This window comes from Schistocerca nitens, chromosome 4, assembly GCF_023898315.1.
Source record: "Schistocerca nitens isolate TAMUIC-IGC-003100 chromosome 4, iqSchNite1.1, whole genome shotgun sequence".
In the NCBI taxonomy this organism is placed as follows: Eukaryota; Metazoa; Arthropoda; class Insecta; order Orthoptera; family Acrididae; genus Schistocerca; species Schistocerca nitens.
The window spans coordinates 893,425,616-893,442,011 of record NC_064617.1 but is presented as its reverse complement, the minus strand read 5'-3'; the positions used below and the strand labels follow the sequence as shown (position 1 = coordinate 893,442,011).

The 16,396-nt window shown below is 43.6% G+C and overlaps 1 non-coding gene across 1 annotated transcript; it reads right to left on the bottom strand.

Moving 5' to 3' along the window:
* Window positions 1-5,561: 5,561 nt before the first annotated feature.
* Trnat-ugu (transfer RNA threonine (anticodon UGU)) lies at window positions 5,562-5,636 on the bottom strand. Its single transcript has one exon. It is a non-coding gene; the product is annotated as a tRNA-Thr (tRNA).
* Window positions 5,637-16,396: the final 10,760 nt, after the last annotated feature.

Below are 16,396 nucleotides of genomic sequence, written 5' to 3'. Positions count from 1 at the left end.
AAATTGAAATCTCCACCCAAGACTATAACATGCTGAGAAAATTTATGTGAGATGTATTCCAAATTTTCTCTCAGTTGTTCTGCCACTAATGCTGCTGAGTCGGGAGGTCGGTAAAAGGAGCCAACTATTAACCTATTATTCCCTCTTGACTCTTGTGTATATTGTATATGTCCAGTTTCTCCCCATAGCTTGTCCCCGTTTTTCTCAGAATTTCGATCATCTTGCACCATTTAACATGTTCTACCTATGAAAGTGTCTTGATTTTTCTTTAGTCTTCCTTGCATTATCAACCGCAACGTCAGAATTGCCACTCTGATGCCTTTACCTTTGCTAAAGCCAAACTGATCATCATCTAACACCTCCTCGGTTTTCTTTTCCTTTCTTCTGTGCATTATTCTTGTCAGACAGACCCAGGTTCAAGTCCCTGCTGTGGCACAAAAAAGAAGCTTGGATGCATGAGCTGTTTTGCTGATTGTGCTATAATTCTTGCACTTGTCAGCTCTTGCAGTTTTCGGAACTGTGTGGACGATATTTTTCCGAAAGTCAGATGGCATGTCGCCAGACTCATGCATTCTGCTCACATTCTGCTCACCAACTTGAAAAGTCATTTTTTTGCCACTTCCCCCCAAAGATTCTGTTGAAATGTTATCTACCCCTTCTGCCTTATTTGATCTTATGTCCTCCAAAGCTCTCATAATTCTAATACTGGATCCATTATCTCTTCTAAATCGACTCTTGTTTCTTCTATCACATCAGAAAAATCTTCCCCCTTGTAGAGGCTTTCAATGTATTCTTTCCACCTATCCGGTTTCTCCTCCGCTTAGCAGTTGAATTCCCGTTATGTTCTTAATGCTACCACTCTTTCTTTTAATTTCACCGGAGGTTGTTTTGACTTTCCTGTATGCTGAGTCAGTATTTCCGACGATCAATTCTTTTTCGATTTCTTCACTTTTTCATGCACCCATTTCGTTTCGTCTTAGCTTCCCTGCGCTTCCTACTTATTTCATTTCTCAGCGACTTGTATTTCTGTATTCCTCAATATCCCTGAACATTTTTGTACGTTCTTCTTTCATAGATCAATTGAAGTATTTCTTCTGTTACCCATGTTTCTTCGCTGTTACCTTCTTTGTACCTATGTTTTTCTTCCCAACTTCTGTGACTGTCCTTTTTAAAGATGCCCATTCCTCTTCAAATGTACTGCCTACTGCGGTTTTCCTCATTGCAATATCTACAGCCTTAGGGAAATTCAAGCGTGATTCGTCATTCGTTAGTACTTCCGTATCCCACTTGTTTGCGTATTGGTTCTTCCTGACTATTCTCTTAAACTTCAGGCTACTCTTCATCACTAGTAAATTGTTTTCTGAATCAATATCAGCTCCTGGGTACGTCTTACTATCCAGTATCAGATTTCGGTATCTCTGCCTGATCTGACTAAAATCTTCCTGTACATCCGGCTTCATCCACGTATACCTCCTCCTACAGTGATTCTTGAACAGAGAATTTGCTATTACTAGCTGAAATTTGTTACAGAACTCAACTAGTCTTTCTCCTTTCGCGTTCCGTATGCCAAGCTCTTTTCGTATTGGAATACTCTTTCAATGTCCTCGTGTACTTTCTCTGTTTCTTCATCTTCAGCTTACGACGTCGGCAAGTATACCTAAACAACTATTTTCGGTATTAGTTTGCTGTCTATTGTGATAACAACCCTATCACTGAGCTGATCATGGTAACACACTCTCTGCCGTACCATCCTATTCATAACAAATCCTATACCCTTCAAGCCATTTTCTGCTGCTGTTGTTGTTACCCTATACTCATATGACGAGAAATCCCGGTCTTCTTTCCATTTCACTTCACTCACCAGTACTATATCTAGACTGAGACTTTGCATTTCCCTTTTTAGATATTCTAGCTTCCCTACCACATTCAAGCTTCTGATATTTCCCGACTCGTAGAACGTTATCCTTTCGTTGCTTATTCAATATTTTTCTCATGGTAGCCTCCCCCTCCGCCTTCTCATCCCGGAGATCGAAATGGGGGACTATTCCAGAATATTTGCTAATGGAGAGATCAATTACAGGCCACATGTCCTGTGGATACGACATTTGTGTCTTTCATGCAATGGTTCCATTGCCTTCTGCATCCTGATGAGCTTTGCTGATTCTTTCGCTTTTAGGGGCTGTTTCTCACACCATGGACAAGAGAGTGCCCTGAACTTCTGTCCCTTACCTCTCCCTCGTTGAGAAGGCCGTTGGCAGAATGATAGTGACTTCTTATGCCGGAAGTTTTCAGTAGTCATTGTTAATCAAAATTTTAGCGGTGGCGAGTTTCGAACCCATGACTGCTAACGTTTTTATTGATAATCAAAGACGCTACCCTTTTTTTTTTCGTTGTTGATCGTTGTGTTTGGTTGTGGCGGACGACACATGACATCCGCTCAACTTCTTTTGTTCATCCTACCTCTCAGTTTTTTTGATTACTGAGGCCACCCAGCTCTCTGACCGAACACGCTGAGCTACCGTGTCGGCACCCATAGATCACATTCGCAACCTCATGATAAGACAATAATATCAGCCATTAGTGATATAAGTTTTCTTACTTATTTGTTTCCAGAGATCCGTCTGTTCTTTTGAAGCAAATTTTTGGAAGCTGAATAACCCTTTATATTTTCTTAGAATATTCTGAAGAAATTTTTCGTGTTATTTCTCTGGAATTCTTTCCGGGTTTCATTTAGTCTGTTAATGTCGAATGTCCTTTCCACTCTTCTAATATCTTTCGAGGACTGTTGCTTATCATACATTTCTTCAATCTCATAGTCATCTGCGAAGCTCGTTGGAATATCAGATTGTACTGCTGTGGTAAGAGTGGGTACGTGTCTACCTTGGCTACAATAATGTGTTCACTATGCTGTTCGTAGTAGGTTATCCCCGATCCAATATTTTTATTCATTATTAAACCTGATCCTGCTTTGTTATTTGGTGTTGTATCTATAACCTATATTCACCTGACCACAAGTCTTGTTCCTCTTTCCACTGAACGTCACTAATTCCAACTATATCTAACTTTAACCTATCCATTCCCATTTTTAAATTTTCTTACCTACCTTCCCGGGCCGGCCGAAGTGGCCGAGCGGTTCAGTCGCTTCAGTCTGGAACCGCGCGACCGCTACGGTCGCAGGTTCGAATCCTGCTTCGGACATGGATGTGGGTGATGTCCTTAGGTTATTTAGGTTTAAGTAGTTCTAAGTTCTAGGGGACTGAAGCCTAAGATGTTAATTCCCATACTGCTCAGAGCCATTTGAACCATAGCCCGGTTAAGGCATCTGACAATTCACACTCTGATGCGTAGAAGGCATGTTTTCTTTCTCTTGATAACGACGTCCTCCTGAGGGGGACTATTTTAACTCCGGAATATTTTACCCAAGATGGCGCCATCTTCATTTAACCATACAGTAAAGCTTCCTGCCCTCAGGAAAAATCACGGCTGCAGCTTCCCTTGCTTTCACCTGCTCTCAGTACCAGCGCAGCAACGCCGTTTTGGTTGATATTACAAGGCCAGTCCGGCCAATCATCCAGACTTTTGTACTCGCAACTACTGAAAAGGCTGCTGCCCCTTTTCAGGAACGACACGTTTGTCTAGCCTCTCAACAGACACCCCTCCGTCGTGGATGCACTTACGGTACGGCAGTCTCTATCGCTGAGGCACGCAAGCCTCCCCACCAACGGCAAGGTCAATGGTTCATGGGGGAATGCGTAACCGTGTCAAAGCAGTGACGCAGCAGCGATCACCTTAAGACGTTATACAGGTTCATCTTGTCGTCCCTTGTACCAAGTCTCGTCGGACGTCAGCCCTGATGCTTTGTAATTGTGGCTCTAGCTTTGCTTCATCAGTAATGCCTATCCGGTTCACAACTGCCTCCCTTAGCGGCCACCTGTCCCCTGTGTGGGTTGCCGGAAGTCTGTGTTTTGTGCAGGCTTCCTCCCTACACGACAGCTTCCACTCGACTCCACTACCAGAATGCGGGCGAGTTATCGATGTTCTTCTTGAGCACTCAGATTTTAATTGCACCTACTTTAATATTTATAATTGGCTTTGTTCTACTGCTCATGCAAATTACATGAGTTTACATACAGTTGTACTTCAATTTTAATTAAATGTTATGACATTATTACTGTGCAACATTTATTGAATATGAAAAAAAGAAAAGAGTAATTCAGTAAAATATTTCGAACATGAGCACCATGCTGTCTAAAAGCTACGGCATTTGTTGCGCGGCACTTTAAGCGCCCTATAATGGTACAAGATGTAACTACAAAGTCTGCCTATAGAATATTTTAGATAATGGAACAATGAATCAAAATGAAACAGGCGAGAAACAGTTTTCCTAGTACACTTGGTAAGTCGTATAGCTACATATTATAAGACTTCATACCCTAGCGTTTGGGTCGACTGTGCTATCTACCTCTCAAGCTAAGCTGTTCCTTAGTCTGATGAAAGTGCAATGTTCTTCCCACGCTGTTTGTGATAATACTGTGAACAGCTCGTGCCGTTAAAATATGGGACTGGTAGATCTATAGTTTTTTTTCATTACTATTGCAATATTGACGTAGTGTCCAGCTTTGCAGATATGTTCTTAAGATTTTGCAACTTGCTTTCGTATATTTTTTCCTTCATGTTCATCGTTTCTGTTGAAACATCATCTCCTCTTGGTGCCCTTCATTTTGTGACGCTTGCTTGGATTTATACACATTCGGGATGGTGCTATTTTCATTGTTAATTTTTGTATTAGTCATTAATCTCTTGAATTTCGAAAACATTCGAGGAAATTTTGGAATTATTGTGCAGCTTACAAAATCAGTTAGAAATTTAAATAGAATTAGCCTTATTTGCTATGTAACCCATTTATTTTCACACAATTTTTTTGAGATAATGAGAAATATGAGATACAAATACACCAATTGTAAAAACAAATTTTGCTACGAAAAAGAATTTCAGATAAAAGTTTCTTATCTTTAGGATTTCATGTAGTCATTCATATATGTTCCAGTACTCAAGTGCCACAACTCAGAGCGAAATCTGTATAATGGTATGAGGTACAGAAACGCTACGCTACAACACATAAGCTGAACTCCCACTACAGTGTACACATAGTAGGTAAGAGGTGGTAGAACAAAGTACAGTGAGAACAGTTGGAGATCAAGATATGTTGATACGTAATGGTAAGATTAATTATTGTAGTGGGCTCTGGAAGAAATGTATTGCTTTGCATCGTGGAAAGAGAATAGTGAAACGTGCCCTTACCTATTGAGAAATTTTCTGAAATTTCAGAGAGCCTCTCTGCTGCTATAAACTGACGTGACAAAAGTCATCGGATAGCAAATCGAGCTTACACAGATGGCATGCTGCTATTATCATTGTTACTTTCTGTATTAGTGATTAATTTCTCGAATTATAGATACTTTAGAAGAAAATTTGGAATTATTGTGATAATGATAATTAAATGGACACCCTAGCTGCAAACAGGCGTTGGTGTACTTCATTGGGGACATGTTGAAAATGTGTGCCCCGACCGGGACTCGAACCCGGGATCTCCTGCTTACATGGCAGACGCTCTATCCATCTGAGCCACCGTGGGCACCGAGGATAGTGCGTCTGCAGGGACTTATCCCTTGCACGCTCCCCGTGAGATCAACATTCCCAACATGTCCACACCACTACATTCGTAGTGCGCCTAACAGATGTTTGCCCATCATACTCATTACTCGTGGCAGATTAATCTACCAAGTCCCGTACGAGTTCGGGCATAGCGTGTGAGTTCACACAAGAAGGTCAATGGCCGGGAAGCCATATTTTAACTATATATACAGGGTGTTTCAAAAATGACCGGTATATTTGAAACGGCAATAAAAACTAAACGAGCAGCGATAGAAATACACCGTTTGTTGCAATATGCTTGGGACAACAGTACATTTTCAGGCAGACAAACTTTCGAAATTACAGTAGTTACAATTTTCAACAACAGATGGCGCTGCGGTCTGGGAAACTCTATAGTACGATATTTTCCACATATCCACCATGTGTAGCAATAATATGGCGTAGTCTCTGAATGAAATTACCCGAAACCTTTGACAACGTGTCTGGCGTAATGGCTTCACATGCAGATGAGATGTACTGCTTCAGCTGTTCAATTGTTTCTGGATTCTGGCGGTACACCTGATCTTTCAAGTGTCCCCACAGAAAGAAGTCACAGGGGTTCATGTCTGGCGAATAGGGAGGCCAATCCACGCCGCCTCCTGTATGTTTCGGATAGCCCAAAGCAATCACACGATCATCGAAATATTCATTCAGGAAATTAAAGACGTCGGACGTGCGATGTGGCCGGGCACCATCTTGCATAAACCACGAGGTGTTCGCAGTGTCGTCTAAGGCAGTTTGTACCGCCACAAATTCACGAAGAATGTCCAGATAGCGTGATGCAGTAATGGTTTCGGATCTGAAAAATGGGCCAATGATTCCTTTGGAAGACATGGCGGCCCAGACCAGTACATTTTGAGGATGCAGGGACGATGGGACTGCAACATGGGGCTTTTCGGTTCCCCATATACGCCAGTTCTGTTTATTGACGAAGCCGTCCAGGTAAAAATAAGCTTCGTCAGTAAACCAAACGCTGCCCACATGCATATCGCCGTCATCAATCCTGTGCACTATATCGTTAGCGAATGTCTCTCGTGCAGCAATGGTAGCGGCGCTGAGGGGTTGCCGCGTTTGAATTTTGTATGGATAGAGGTGTAAACTCTGGCGCATGAGACGATACGTGGACGTTGGCGTCATTTGGACCGCAGCTGCAACACGGCGAACGGAAACCCGAGGCCGCTGTTGGATCACCTGCTGCACTAGCTGCGCGTTGCCCTCTGTGGTTGCCGTACGCGGTCGCCCTACATTTCCAGCACGTTCATCCGTCACGTTCCCAGTCCGTTGAAATTTTTCAAACAGATCCTTTATTGTATCGCTTTTCGGTCCTTTGGTTACATTAAACATCCGTTGAAAACTTCGTCTTGTTGCAACAACACTGTGTTCTAGGCGGTGGAATTCCAACACCAGAAAAATCCTCTGTTCTAAGGAATAAACCATGTTGTCTACAGCACACGTGCACGTTGTGAACAGCACACGCTTACAGCAGAAAGACGACGTACAGAATGGCGCACCCACAGACTGCGTTGTCTTCTATATCTTTCACATCACTTGCAGCGCCATCTGTTGTTGAAAATTGTAACTACTGTAATTTCGAAAGTTTGTCCGCCTGAAAATGTACTGTTGTCCCAAGCATATTGCAACAAAAGGTGGATTTCTATCGCTGCTCGTTTAGTTTTTATTGCCGTTTCAAATATACCGGTCATTTTTGAAACACCCTGTATGACGGTAGTATCTGTTCCCGAAAGAACAGTTACCGTGGATGACCATGCAGCTTTGCTATAAATTAAATGATAATTAAATGGACACCCTAGCTGCGAACAGGCGTTGGTGTACTTCATTGGGGACATGTTGAAAATGTGTGCCCCGACCGGGACTCGAACCCGGGATCTCCTGCTTACATGGCAGACGCTCTATCCATCGGAGCCACCGTGGGCACGAGTAATGAGTATGATGGGCAAACATCTGTTAAGCGCACTACGAATGTAGTGGTGTGGACATGTTGGGAATGTGGATCTCACGGGGAGCGTGCAAGGGATAAGTCCCTGCAGACGCACTATCCTCTGTGCCCACGGTGGCTCAGATGGATAGAGCGTCTGCCATGTAAGCAGGAGATCCCGGGTTCGAGTCCCGGTCGGGGTACACATTTTCAACATGTCCCCAATGAAGTACACCAACGCCTGCTTGCAGCTAGGGTGTCCATTTAATTATCATTTCATTCCTAGCAAAGCTGCATGGTCATCCACGGTAACTGTTCTTTCGGGAACAGATACTACTGTCATATATATAATTATTGCGATAGTTACCAAATCAATTAGCAACTTAAATGAAATTAGCCTGGTCAGACGAGTGTGACTGAGACACGACAAAGCTATTGACCCAAGTTGTCGACAGGACACTGTGCAAACTGGTGATGACTCCGTAATGGTGTGGGCGATGATTACATGGAATGAAATGGGTCCGCTAGTCCAGCTGAACCGATCATTAACTGGAAATGGTTTTGTTGAGCTACCAGGAGACCTTTTGCAGCCATTGATGGACATTATGTTCGCAAACAAAGATGTAATTTTTATGGATGACAATGTGACATGTCACTGGACCACAATTATTCGCGATTGGTTTGAAGAACATTCTGGACAGTTCGAGCGAAACATTTGGTCACCCAGATCGCCCGAAATAAAACCCAACGAACACTTCTCTTGAGTCATCAGTCGCCTGACTGGTTTGATAGGGCCCACCACGAATTCCTTTCCTGTGCCAACCTCTTCATCTCAGAGTACCACTTGCAACCTACGTCTTCAATTATTCGCTTGCTGTATTAAAATCTCTGTCTTTCTCTACAGCTTTTACCTCCTAAGGCTGCCTCTAGTACCATGGAAGTTATTCCATGATGTTTTAACAAATATCCTACAATCTTGTCCCTTCTTCTTCTCACTGTTTGTTCATATATTACTTTCCTCGCCGATTCGCTGGAGAACCTCCACGTTTTTTACCTTATCAGTCCACCTAATTTTCAACATTCTTCTGTAACACCACGTGTCAAATGCTTCGATTCTCTCCTGTTCCGCTTTTTCCACAGTCCAAGCTTCACTATCCCCGGTACTGTGCTCAAAACGAACGCTTTCAGAATTTTATTCCTCAAACTTAAGGCCTATATTTGAAGCTCTTGCGCAGGAATGCCCTTTTTGCCAATGCCAGTCTGCTTTCTGTGACCTCCCCGATCCGTCCGTTGTCGGTTATTTTTCTGTAGAATCCTTCAATTTCGTCTACTTTGCGATCTCCAATCTCCTCGCTGTTCTCATTTCTGTTACATTTCATTACTTTCGTCTTTCTTCGATTTACTCATAATCCATATTCTGTACTCATTAGACTGTTCCTTATGTTCGACCCATTATGAAAATCTTCTTCACTTTCCTTGAGAATAGCAATGTTATCAGCGAATCTTATCATCGATATTCTTTCACCTTCAATTTTAATTCCACTCTCGAATGTTTCTTTTATTTCCGCCATTGCTTCTTAGATGTATAGGTTGTACAACAGGGGGGACGGGCTACATCCCTATCTCAAACGCTTTTTAATCCGAGGACTTTGTTCTTGCTCTTTCACTCTTATTTTTCACTATTGTCCAATATCCTCAGACCCTTTCTCTCTTCACCTTCTCCCTGTGACGTCTGTATGTATACCTGAAATATTGTTGTCGGTGTTCGTTTGCTGTCGATTCTGGTGAGAACAACCCTAGCACTAAACTATTCACAGTAACTCACTCTATGCCCTACTTTCTCCTATTATATAATTTTCTGCTTCTGTTGATATTACCTTATACTAATCTGACCAGAAATCTTTCCTTCTTTCCATTTCACTTCACCGATTTCCACTATATCAGATTGAGCCTTAACACTTCTGGTCTAAAATTCTCTAGTTTCTCTATCACTTCCAAACTCCTGACATTACTCGCTCCGACTCGTAGGACGTTATCCTTTCCTTCGCTATTAAATCTTTTTCTCATGGCCACCTCCCCCTTGGCAGACCCCCCTTCCGGGGATCCGAATGGGTGACTAGTCCGGAATATTTTTCCAATGGAGAGATCATCACGACCCATTTTCGATTACAGGCTATATGTCCTGTGGATAGATGTTATGTGTCCTTAATTCAGTGGTTTTCACTGCCTTCTGCATCTTCATGCCATTGATCATTGCTGATTCTCCCACCTTTAGGGGCGGTTTCGCACCACAAGGACAAGAGGCTACCATGAATCTCTGTCCGCCCCTCCTCCCTTTTTTACAATAGAAGACCTCCAGCATAAGAAGTTGTGGGAGCATAAGCCTGCTCATATTCCATACGTTAGTGACGGTTGATAGAAAGGAACCGAGGGGCTTCGCAGCCTGTAATGGAAACTTCCTATTGATCACTGTTCGCTGCAGAGGGCTTCCAGATGGGCTCCGTCCGCACCGCCGTCCGTTCCGCAGGGATGGAATCAGTGGCAGTGGTGGCAGTCTGATGGTCTTGTAGTATTACATCTTCTTCCTCCAGCGAGTTGGAGCCGCCGCATTATAATGTGGTCCTACGGCGTCGTTTTCGGTGGTTCGGAGAAGCCGGCACGACTGCCATTCTAACGCCGGCGGTGAGTGGAGTGTGTTGGTATGCATGGCACTGGACGGAGTTCTGCCAGTGGCCGAGCCGGTTGATCGGTCCAGTGTCGGTCTGCGGAGGGCAGTTCCGGTACTGCCCCGTCGCTCGGTGGCGTAGGGAGGAACGGAGACGTCGTGGTGGCCGCCGCGTAAGTTACTGGGAGGATTGTTGGTGTCGGTGGAGGTATCACGTCCTGTGGTGTAAATTGTGTAATTCGACGTTGGAGGCACTCAGAACGGAAGAACCTACCTTGGAGCATCCAGAACACGTTACAGGCGCTCTGTCATTGGTAACTATCGCCCGGCAGTCTCCTATCTACACTACTGGCCTTTACAATTGCTACACCACGAAGATGAATTGCTACAGACGCGAAATTTAACCGACAGGAAGAAGATGCTGGGATATGCAAATGATTAGCTTTCCAGAGCATTCACACAAGGTTGGCGCCGGTGGCGACACCTACAACGTGCTGACATGAGGAAAGTTTCCAACCGATTTCTCATACACAAACAGCAGTTGACCGGCGTTGCCTGGTGAAACGTTGTTGTGATGCCTCGTGTACGGGGGAGAAATGCGTGCCATCAAGTTTCCGACTTTGATAAAGGTCGGATGGTAGCCTATCGCGGTTGCGGTTTATCGTATCGCGACATTGCTGCTCGCGTTGGTCGAGATCCAATGACTGTTAGCAGAATATGGAATCGGTGGGTTCAGGAGGGTAATACGGAAAATCGTGCTGGATCCCAACGGCCTCGTATCACTAGCAGTCGATCCCTGAATCAACAGATTGGGACGTTTGCAAGACAACAACCATCTGCACTAACAGTTCGATGAAGTTTGCAGGAGCATGGACCATCAGCTCGGAGACCATGGCTGCGGTTACCCTTGACGCTGCATCACAGACAGGAGCGCCTGCGATTCTGTACCCAACGACGAAGCTGGGAGTACGAATGGCAAAACGTCATTTTTTCGGATGAATCCAGATTTTGTTTACAGCATCATGATGGTCGCATCCGTGTTTGGCGACATCGCGGTGAACGCATATTGGAAGCGTGTATTCGTCATTGCTATACTGGCGTATCACCCGGCATGATGGTATGGTGGGGGGGGGCATTGGTTACACGTCTCGGTCACCTCTTCTTCGCATTGACGCCACATTGAACAGGGGACGTTACATTTCAGAAGTGTTACGACCCGTGGCTCTACCCTTCATTCGATGCCTGCGAAACCATACATTTCACTAGGATAATGCACGACCGCATGTTGCAGGTCCTGTACGGGCCTTCCTGGATACAGAAAAAGTTCAACTACTGCCCTGGCCAGCAGATTCTCCAGATCTGTCAGCATTTGAAAACGTCTGGTCAATGGTGGCCGAGCAACTGGTTCGTCACAATACGCCAGTCAGTACTCTTGATGAAGTGTGGTATCGTGTTGAAGCTGCATGGGCAGCTGTGGCTGTACATTCCATCAAAGCTCTGTTTGGCTCAATGCCCAGGCGTATCAAGGCCGTTATTACGGCCAGAGGTGGTTGCTCTGGGTACTGATTTCTCAGGATCTATGCACCCAAATTGTGTGAAATGTAATCACATGTCAGTTCTAGTATAATATATTTGTCCAATGAATACCCGTTTATCATCTGCATTTCTTCTTGGTGTAGCAATTTTAATGGCCAGTAGTGTACCTACATGCCGTCGGAGCTCAATGCGCACCTGGTGTATTCCGTTGAGGAGTGGGTACGTCTTAAATTGGGTCTACTTTTCTGCCACCTGTTCGTGTACTGTATCATAGGGGTGGGGCGCCACATCGGCTTCCACCGCAGTGAATTCGAGGGTTAGTTAAAATATGGGTATAGACCGCATTGCCAGTCCGGAACGACCAACCTCGACGTTACCAACATTTCCGTCTGCGTGGCATAAGTGTAGTCCTTGTTTCATGTCTCGAAGAACACTTGCGCACGTTGCGTCATTAGTAAGTTCCAGATAGACGGTGTTACGTACGATAGAAAGCGAATGCCGACGATGTCGGCAGCCGGGATCTTTTCCTCTTCTTTACAGAAACGCTAGACATCGAGTGCTTTTGGTCTAACGAAGTCTTTTCTAAAAGCGATTCTTAATGTTGTTTTACAGTATTGATTTACCACGATCTTCTTGCGCAACGGCGTCACGTTAGTGTCGGCCGAAGGAGTAAATAAGACGATTATGATGATGTTTGGTTTGTGGGGGTAAATAAGACGAGCGGAACCCCACTGCTTGCGGAAACACACAGTACGTCCGCACTGCTCGGCCGCTACAGTCGTACTGCCTCTAGACCACTGGCCAAGTCGAACAATAAGGAGACATAATCGAGAGGCAAATTTGTGCACGAAATCCTCCACCGGCAACGCTTGCACAGTTACGGCCGGCTTTAGAGGCAGCATGGCTCATTACTTCTGCAGGAAACTTCCAACGATTTGTTGAATCCATACCACGTTTAATTGGTGCACTACGCCGGACGAAAACAGGTCACTTACACGGAATTAGGAAGCATCCCATTAATTTTGTCACACCAGTGTATATGGAATGACAGTGACTGATGTCACAACTGTGGGAATCGGTTTCACCACAACATGCAGAGAAAATCTTTTCATTGCCCCTTTGCGACATAATCTTTACGACCCGGACAGTTCAGATCTAATGTTGTCGGGACAGTAATAACATCTCAGTAACTGTTCTCATTTCAGACTGGTCGCATCCGTTGTTGTCAATTCAACAAACAGAATAGTTGCAGCCAATTTCCTGGACGTGTGCAATAAATAAACAATAATGTGGTGATGAGGCAAGGTACTAAAAATCAGTGCAGTCGAGATGAACTGTTTATCATAAAAGAGCTGAGTTTATTTAAGTCTGAAGCGAAGTTGTGAGGTCCTTTTCGATAACAGTGAAAGTACCATTTCCTCTGTCCGTTATTCTATTGTTAGAGGTTCCACACACCTTGCAGACAGTAGAGCTGCAGACAAACCAGAAGAATTGTCAAATCGTCCTGTTTCTCAGTGCACGGCATGTTTATGTGATGCACATGCTTAAAATTCACTTATCAGCTAAATATCATTTTATTTCGAACCTTAATCATCAAAACACCTGAAAGGCGACTTACTGACTCCTAACTCGACGAAACTGTCAAAGCAAGAATACGGAAAGAACTACGAATAAATACCTCACGAGTTTTGCAAAAAAAGTGTCCCATAATCGCAAATAACCATTCTGGACCCAAAGAAGGTATGATAATTATACACTGCGTCCTCATGCCAGGTACCAAAGGCCAACCTGTACAGCCCTTGCTTCCGTCGTCCAGTTTGCCAAACCCCTCATTCACTGACGTGTAAAGGGTGGCGAGAGGAGAACTTGGGTGAACATTGAACAACTGTGAAAAATTGTCTACCGTTTCACATGTGAAGTTCATTATATACTGCTAGTGTGCCACATGCTCATCTTACAGTAAACTATTACCGTTTCATGTTATTTCTGATACAATAAACTAGTTTGAATTTTTACGTTTCATTTCAAAAATGGTTCAAATGGCTCTAAGCACTATGGGACTTATCTGAGGTCATCAGTCCCCCTAGACTTAGAACAACTTAAACCTAACTAACCTAAGTACAGCACACACGTCCATGCCTGAGGCAGGATTCGAACCTGCGACCGTAGCAGCCGTGCGGTTCCGGACTGAAGCGCCTAGAACCGTTCGACCACAGCGGCCGGCAGCTCCATTTCACTTCAGTGTCTTGCAGAGTTACAGAAACTTGCTTTTCTCTTGCGATTTATTTTCAATTTTCTGTGTTCAAGAGATATTTTTTATTTTGATATGTGCAAATACGGTATATAATAATAAGTGCTTTGCTTACCAGAAGGTAGAGTCTTGTCAGGACTGGCTCTTCGAAGGCTGTCAGTAGTTCTAATAGGCAACATTCCATTAGAACTACTGACAGCCTTGGGAGAGCCAGTCCTGACAAAACTCTACCTTCTGGTGAGCAAGATGTATGAGACAGGCGAAATACCCTCAGACTTCAAGAAGAATAGAATAATTCCAATCCCAAAGAAAGCAGGTGTTGACAGATGTGAAAATTACCGAATTATCAGTTTAATAAGTCACGGCTGCAAAATACTAACGCGAATTCTTTACAGACAAATGGAAAAACTGGTTGAAGCCGACCTCGGGGAAGATCAGTTTGGATTCCGTAGAAATATTGGAACACGTGAGGCAATACTGACCCGACGACCTATCCTAGAAGCTAGACTAAGAAAAGCAAACCTACGTTTCTAGCATTTGTAGACTTAGAGAAAGCTTTTGACAATGTTGACTGGAATACTCTCTTTCAAATTCTGAAGGTGGCAGGTGTAAAATACAGGGAGTGAAAGGCTATTTACAAATTATGCAGAAACCAGATGGCAGTTATGAGAGTCAAGGGGCATGAAAGAGAAGCAGTGGTTGGGAAGGGAGTGAGACAGGGTTGTAGCCTATCCGTGGTGTTATTCAATCTGTATATTGAGCAAGCAGTGAAGGAAACAAAAGAAAAATTCGGATTACGAATTAAAATCAATGGAGAAGGAATAAAAACTTTGAGGTTCGCCGATGGCATTGTAATTCTGCCAGAGACAGCATAGGACTTGGAAGAGCAGTTGAACAGAATGGACAGTGTCTTGAAAGGAGGATATAAGACATCAACAAAAGCAAAATGAGGAACGAACGTAGTCGAATTAAGTCAGGTGATGCTAGGGGAATTAGATTTTGAAATGAGACACTTAAAGTAGTAAAGGAGTTTTGCTATTTGGGGAGCAAAATAACTGATGATGGTCGAAGTAGAGAGGATATAAAATGTAGACTGGCAATGGCAAGGAAAGCGTTTCTGAAGAAGAGAAATTTGTTAACATTGAGTATAAATTTAAGTGTCAGGAAGTATTTGTATGGAAGCGAAACAGGGGCAATAAATTGTTTGGACAAGAAGAGAATAGAAGCTTCCGAAATGTGCTACAGAAGAATGCTTAAGATTAGATGGGTAGATCACATAACTAATGAGGAGGTATTGAATAGAATTGGGGAGAAGAGGAGTTTGTGGCACAACTTAACTAGAAGAAGACATCGGCTGGTAGGACATGTTCTGAGGCGTCAAGGGATCACCCATTTAGTATTGGAGAGCAGCGTGGAGGGTAAAAGTTGTAGAGGAAGACCAAGAGATGAATACACTAAGCAGATTCAGAAGGATGTAGGCTGGAAGCAGATTGCACAGGATAGAGTAGCATGGAGAGCAGCATAAAACCAGTCTCAGGGCTGAAGATCACAACAACAACAACAACAACAACAACTTGCGATGAAATTAAAATAATCTACTATTCATGGCTAAAACAATGTGGTATCCTTATGGAACCCTCAAGACCATTTACGATAGAAGGAAGGAAAAAGTATCACTCAAAGATGGGTACTGTGAACCTGGACAGCACTGTACCTCTTTACTATCACAATCCTGTTGGCAGAACATCCGCAATTGAGCATTATAGCAGAGGTTGAAAATACAGCTTCAGTTGTAAATTACTTTATTTTCACACGACTGGTTTCGGACTGTTATAAGCCCATCCTCAGGTGTCGTACTGGAAATAGCGAAAGACGGGAGATAATTTACACACGCTGCAACGCCTATAAGAAACCAACAAAAATTTTTTTCGAAAAGTTTTTAAAAATTTTAAAAACATTTCGAAACCACCGGTCGGGCTAGGTGCTATGAAACATATGTCAATGCGCAAGTGGCACCAGACAGTACTACGGACAACTGCCTGGGTAGGGAACATACAGGGTGGTTCACTGATCGTGACCGGGCCAAATATCTCACGAAATAAGCATTAAACGAAAAATCTAAAAAGAACGAAACTCTTGTAGCTTGAAGGGGAAACCAGATGGCGCTATGTTTCGCCCGATAGATGGCGCTGCCATAGGCCAAACGGATATCAACTGCGTTTTTTTAAATAGGAACCCCCATTTTTATTACATATTGGTGTATTACGGACAGAAATATAAATGTTTTAGTTGGACCACTGTTTTCGCTTTGTGA